Raw genomic sequence first — 7,950 nt, 5'->3', positions numbered from 1 at the left:
ATTTTGTAATAATGCCCCTTTTTCTTCTTCTTCGTCTTCTTCTTTAAATTCCAACAAGGAATGACCCTTAGATTTGATTTTTGTATTATTTTTACCATGTTCTTTAAATTCTTGATTGTTTAAATGGGAGGAAATTTAAGCTTTTGATGTATTGGCCCATAGGAGAAAAGGGAATCTATATATATATAATAACCGGGATCGATCAGGATCTATATATATTCAGAAAATATATTCTATGTTACGAGTAAATACTACTTTTTTTATTATTATAAAAGAATCTTGTGTTGTCTTTCTTCTTGTATGAAGTAACTAATTATTATCTTAATAGATCATCAAATTCAAAAGAAAAAACTTTAAAAAAGACCTTCAACTATACAGATAGTTATGGTCTCGATCGATTTCATCGACGTCCAAGAAGTTGCCTAATCTTGAGTTGATTTTCAAAAGCTTTCAATTAAATAATCTTTCTATCCATATGAGACTATGAATTCCATCCAAACTTTATGTAAAGGAATTTTAGAAATTACAAGGATGCAATTCAGAGATCCAATTGCTTGAAGGCAAAACATACACTATCTCAACAATTGGAGGGTATGGTATATTCACGGGTTTCCCATTTAAAAAAAATGAAAAAAAATGAAAGAACCAAACGACGTTCCGAGAAGGTACCTGTCAGTATTCCTTAATTCACACTCTACCAAACCCACTTATTAATTTGGACTTTTCGGGTAAGCAATACGGCACGCATACGCAGACGAGACTACTTTTTCTCATTGCAAAAAGTGGGTCATTTTGCCGATACTCACGAGAGAAGAAGAAGAAAAAAAGAGTTTTTTCCAAGGAGAAGAATCCCATCCTCTGCCAAGTAACGTGCCCTGAAGTGTATATATCCATCAGTCACTTCCAGAGATTCGTTATAACCAATAGTTTGAAGTGAGAACTCATGGAATTTTCTTTTCTGCGTGAAACATGAGTGATCATGACTGGCAAAAAAAAAAAAAAAAAATTGTAAATGGTACGCATAATCTTATTAATTAGAATTTAAAGCACTACATATTGTTTTAAAATGCGAGAATTGTGGTTTTTAAACGGTCAAGTCATAAAAATAATAATTAATATATGTAATTAGCTCGTGCATCGATCATAGTTGGTATCTTGAACACTCAAATTGTGAATATAGTGAATACAACACGCGAAACACATAAGTTATATACAACTACTATTTTGAGTTATGCTATTTACCAAAAATAAAATAATAATAAAATACTGTGATAAGGCACTAAAAAAATAAAGGGAAGTGTCCCAAAGTGTGTTTCCTGGGTCTTCATCCGTCGGTCACGTCCAGAGACTTGTGATAATCAACAGTGACAGGTGAGAACTCATAGAACGTGAGACATGAGTGCATCATGACTGGAAAAAAAAATTATGATAAAATTGATACCGATATAAAAACTAGTTTATGTGCCAGATTGAGATTACTACAGTTCGTTTTGGGTTTTATATATTTGAAAATTTCCAAAAGAAAAGAGAGACAGAGAGTTAAGATGGCTTGACTGATTTACAAAGGATATACTATCTTTGAACCATTTGGTGCACTGTTTTTATTTATGAGCTTAGCTTTTGCTGGCTTTGGTTTGGTCCTTCTGTGGCTTTTCCTGCCTGCTCAATATCCATGGCCTTGACTTGTTCTTTATTGTATCTTCTTTTTTTTTTTTTTTGGTTATAATAATCGTGAGAATTATATATAAAGCAGCCTCTTCATCAAGTAGATGAAGGCTGAAAGAGAAAGGAGAATACGACGGCAAAACAGGAAAGAAAGCAAATAAACAAGAAACCAAACTAATTAATTCAATTTATAATACATTTAGGATTTTTAGAAAGATTAGAGTATGTGTAGCTGAATATCAAAGGATTGCAAGCTATACAGATCAACCAATAAAGTTCTTTGTATAGAAAAGTAATAACATCACACTAAAAATTATCTTTAACCGAGTCGAACTATTTTTTCAGATTATGATTTAGGTCAACGGATACACCCAAACTAATTCATGAATCTTTATTTTCACAATTCATGAATCTGCCCCCAGAAAGACCATACTATGCTACAGTAAGATTTATTCGTCAACTTTTGAATTATCAAAAATGCTACAGTGAGACCACAGTGTTTAGGGCCTCCACACAGTAAGATTTGTCTCCCCATTTTCATAGTCTGAGAATCTTTATGGATTTTGGTTGAAAGAAAATTGATGAATGACTAGTGGTGCGCTCTCTTTTACTTGTTATGGCCATGAGGGCGGGCAGTGGTATTTCTATGAAGTTTCACACAAAAAAACAAAGGTTTACATGTGTCAAGCTTAACCTTTTAATTAATGAATATTTTTAGGAGATTCTTTGATGGAAATTAATACAAATAATTTCTCAAATGCTGGGTTTTCTAAGATCCAAGATGCTCAGGACCTGCATCCAAATATTTTCGAACGATCGAGAAAGGTCTGCGAGAGAGATGTGTAGCCTGAATAATTTGTCAGTTAACATGTTTGACACGGAGGCTTTGTAGGACCAAACCTACCAAGAAATCTGGCATTTGAAGACAATATTGTTGATTAGGATTTGTATTTGGTCCTTTACCCTCTTTAATTTGTAGGTGGGATAAATACAGAACTTTGAAAGCCAATATATGATCATTCAATTTCTTGCTTTCAAATCAAAATGCATGGCTGATATTGCAGCTGATAATTAATTACAATCGATATTTTGTCATTTCTACCGTCTAATTTTGAAATTGACGGTGTGGAGTTTGTCACCATTTCAGATATTAATTGGTGAAATACCATTTATCTACCATGAAAAGATGTTGATTCCATGCAAAAGTAATGTATAAAAAATAGCCTCAAGTGCATCAGAAAATCAGCTCTTGCATCACAGGATTTGAAGTCTTCGCTTGCATACAAATTAAAGGTGTGAAGCCATGATCAGTCGTCCCATGTACTGTTTTAGCCAGCTAGGTTGTATTATTTTAGGCCAAACTCAGTTGAATCATGTAGGACTCCTTTTGTTTCTTTTAATACTTCCATTCAAAAGCTGTTTGATTCCTTCTTACCAGCATAGACCAGAGTCAAGTAAGTAACACTAGTTTGGCAGGAGGCAGATCAGTGCTTGACATTGATTATTCTATTTAATTAGCCGAAGCCACCAAATCAAATGGTTTACAAGATCAAAATGGTACGCGGTAATAAGAAATTAAAACATGAAGAATTAAGTTTCTTAAAAACAATCCTCGAATAACCCATCTTAATTCAAAAATATACCACGTACTATATATCTAGTATACTTTCTTCTTAAATGAGGATTTGAGATTTATGTAAGTTCTTCCTTGTTTTATGTTTAATTTTATTAAAATACAAATAATTATTTAAAAAAAAACTTCCACTATTTGACGAATCCCAAATGAATGATTTTATATTTACTTAATGCATATTTTAAAGTGAAAGTATTTTAAAATTTGAAACTTGTATATGTTTACTATTATTTTTTGCAAATATCCATCATTATTTTATACTTAATTTTATTATTTTTCTAGTGAAGGTCATTTAAATATGAAATTTACATAAACCTACCATATTATCTTATTAATGTCCATTACTATTTTATATTTAATTTTATTAATTCAATTAAAGTAAATAAATATGATGAGGTTTGAACTTATAATTATTTAATTATAAAATTTTATGATATTACCATCTAATAATATTTAGATGGTTGATTTTAGGTGGTTGTTTTTTTAATAATTAGCTATAAACACCGATCGAGAGATGATTACAAATTGAAAGCATGCATGCTCAGCGTAGATAGCTGGGATGACAAATTGCTAAATTAAGAAATGCCCGGAGGAATGGCAAAACTGGCCAACCACAAATATTTGGCACTAAATTCACCAACAACATTAGAGGCTGTGAAAATCATAATTATGGAAGAAGTGACTATGAGCACTTGTCATTCCATGGAGAAACGTAACGTACGTAAATATATAATAGTGCTATATAGCTTGGAATATATGTTTTGGAGGTTAGCTGGCTAGGAAATAAGATTAATATATCGATAGTTATCTATCTAGGATATATATCAGTCAATATTATCGTAAAAAATAAAAATAAAAATAAAAATAAAAATAAAAATAGTAGTTTTACGGAGGTTGATTTTGAATTGGATTCTTCGATGGATAAACTATGACTTGTTTTTAGTTTACACCGGATGGGAGCGATACACACACACACACGAATATTTTTTTAATTTAATAAAAACATATGCATAATTAATTTGTATAATTATCTCCCCAACCCCAAAAACAAAACAAAATAAAACCACAGGGGTTATCTTATCTAGTTGGTTGCAGCTCTACTAGTTTTTCAACCATGCATGAATGATGATGTTTAAAATCTCGTCAAAAACTTCATATATAAATTGGATTTTTCATGATTCGTTCTGGATTAATATTGTTGATGTGATTGGATTTGATTACAAGTACGTACACGAGCTTTTCTGTAAAATAGGTGTGTATATATACATGTTCTAGAGCTGGAATAAAAGAGAAAGAGTTTATACCCTGTATCATCACTGGCTTCGAGCTGGAATTTTATGTTCTAGAGTGGTTAGTTTGACTGGCTTTCAATGTTTAAGTTGAGCTCTGGCTTTCAATGCTGCATATATATATATATATATATATATATATATATATATATAGAGAGAGAGAGAGAGAGAGAGAGAGAGAGAGAGAGATTAATTATAGGTACGCGGTTAACTAATAAAATAAAGAACGAGTATATATAAGATCCATCCATTGAGTATGGGTGGTGCACTCTATGAGTCTTATTTTAACAAACTAAAGAACGTACCCAATCCCCCTCTCGGAGAAAATAGGTATTAATATTAATACCTATTTTCTCTGGTTTTTTATTTTTTTAATTTAAAGTTGTTTTTTAATTATTTGTATGTATTTAACTTCTTAAGAAATTATTCTAATTCATCTATATCTTTTTTAATGCTTTACATAATTAAAATTTATTTTTTAATAGTATTTCTAGTAAGTACAACCTTACAAGATATTTTTTTTTCTTTGATTTTATTCAATCAATTTTATGTGTTTGTCTATATCTACGATTATTTGATTAAATAAAAAATTAATATTAATTAATAAACAAAATCATTAAATACAATGGGATAAATTAATAAGTTGTGTTGCGAGATCAAATATTTTGATTTATATTCGTATCTCGATGACTTCTTCATATATGTATTTAGTTATTATCAATGACTTCTTTTTCATTTATTAACATAAATGGTTCTTAATTTTTTTAATTTGATATGTGCATAAGATATTTTTTTATTTACATTTAGTATTATTTATGTAAAAAAAACATGTCTAAATTAAAATCTTGTATATTTAATTTGTTTTTTGAATAAAAAATTATCAAACTCATGGTGAAACATGGGTCAAAAAGTTAGTTGCAATGATGACAAAAAAAATTATCAAATTGAAAGAAAAGATTCTATTGAGAAAGAGGAGGCAAATTGCTTATTCCTACTTTTGGTTCTTCCTAGAGGTTTCCTTTTTTATATATATATAGTTTTTCTATATATGTCACAATTTTATTGAATTTGGCAATCCATGCCCTGTATCTTATGTTTTTTCATTATATATATATATATATATATATATAATGTTAAATATAATTTTCTATTTTCTTTTTTAAGATTTATATTTTGATATAAAACTCTATTTTTTTAATATTTTAGTTTTTAAATTGAAGAGATGGAAGAGAAAGTTACCGGAAATGATGACGAGAGAAAAAGTCACTAGTTTAGCTACTTTTTGGTTGTGAAAAACGAATTGATAAATTTTATTGAATAGAGGAGTTTAATGTTATTCAATTTGAATCTTAGTTATTCAACATGAAAGAAAGGTGATATTATGTTTAATTTTTCTTCCGTCTTTTCTTTTCTTTTCTTTTCCACTTGGTCAAAAAGAGGAGAGACTATGGCTGTCAGGGAGATTGTTTGGCGGAGGTTAATTTATTGTTTTGTTATTTTTTGAAAAAAGAAATATTTTAAAATATTATTATGTTTTTTTAATTATTTTAATGTATTAATATCAAAAATAAATATTAAAAAAATATTATTTTAATATATATTTAACCAAAAAATAATTTTAAAGGCAATCTCTAGACAAAAATAAATAAATAAATAAAGTGTAGATATACCCACGGGCCACCAGCACATCTGGCATGTCAAGTTGCAAACTTCCTCCAATAATTCAAGACTTCAGATTACCGGCAAAAAAAAACAAAATCAAGTGTGGATAAAGATGGCGAGGTTATTATGTGAAATACTCGGTAAGATACTTCCCGACAATAATATTAATTAAACTCTGCTGAGAAATTCCTAATACAAAATGTAACACAATATGGATAAATATATTACACGAAGCAGCAACGACCATTCTATATATTAACCTGAGCTAATTCTCTTACATAATCATGGGTTTTTGTCGACAAGAGAAGTGAAATGACAGCCCAATCACAACGGTGCTGATCTCATCAAGGAGATTGCCGATCATCGTATGAATTTCTGATCATAAATCCCACTAATTAATTTGATCATCATCCCTCGAAGATAGACACTTCGACATGGGACTACCTAGCTAGTTGACCATAGATCTCAGTTATGATTCTTCTCTGTCATTATACTGCAAGCATATGTTGAAAAATAAAAACTGGGTATAGACAAATTAATGAATCCGTCACTGTAACTTTTTATCTTATCACCAAGTTACGGATATTATTAGTGACTTTTCTTTTTTATTCTCTTAAATTAATGGATTCCTAGCTGTCCTAGCCAGCGAGCTGACTTTGAAACTAGAGAAATTTAAGTAAGAATCTTTGAAGAAATAACTTGTGACAAAAAAAAAATTGAAGCTAGCTGGAACTGCATTAGAAAGTGACAAGTCCAAGAGTTATATATGTTTATACATGAATTATAGACTGAAAGATGATGGTGAAGATGATACCCTATGCATAATTAAGGGAAAGTTAACTGCGATCAAGACAAATTAAACATGATTATACGTTCTTTCACGTTAACGAAAAATCAAGATAAATTAAACATAATCATAATGAACGTATGATTATGTTTAATTAAGGTAGTTGATTGTTTGGTGTTTTTTTAGTTGTTAAATTCGATTTGAGTGGCTTTAGGGATGTTTATTGTGTGTTTTTAAATGAAAATAGATTAAATATTGATTTCCAAACCATGGTTGAATTCTAGGGAGAATAGGCAATGTTTAGTCTGCTTGTTTTTTATTTAAAAAAATATAAGAGGTGGATAAAAAATTATTTGTCTTTTAAAAAAATAAAAAATAAATTTATGAGTTTTTATTTTCAATTTCAACCTTAAATATTTAGTTGATTTTTAATTTGTCTCAGTTAATTTGTTTCAATTTACTTTGCATAAAATTAACATAATTTAAAATAAATATCTTAATATTTACTTTTTATATTTGTTATCTTGTAATTAAGTAAGAAACGGTTTAAGATAACAAAGTTATTAAACCACGTGGATCTCTTTACTTGGGTTGTAAATTTGATAAATTGAACCACAAAACTTGAATTTATTAAATATATTATAATTTTAATATTTTTTTTTTAATTTCATCTTGAATTTTTTTTTAAAACCAAATCATATTTTTCTAATTGTACAGATCAACTTTCTACCCGTATAGCCCATGCCTTTTTAATCTTTAAGTTTCAGCATGAAACACGCAAAGCCATGTGTATATTATATTTGAGCATGAGATAGTGTAATCTTGCCAGCTACTGATTCCTCATAAGCAAAATTTTATAATAACTACATGATGACTTGCTGCAAAATCTGCAAACTTTAAGAAGATTGAATTTC

Source organism: Populus nigra, chromosome 15 (genome assembly GCF_951802175.1).
Source record: "Populus nigra chromosome 15, ddPopNigr1.1, whole genome shotgun sequence".
Taxonomy (NCBI): domain Eukaryota; kingdom Viridiplantae; phylum Streptophyta; class Magnoliopsida; order Malpighiales; family Salicaceae; genus Populus; species Populus nigra.
The sequence above is the reverse complement of the archived record's forward strand: the minus strand, read 5'-3'. Positions refer to the sequence as shown.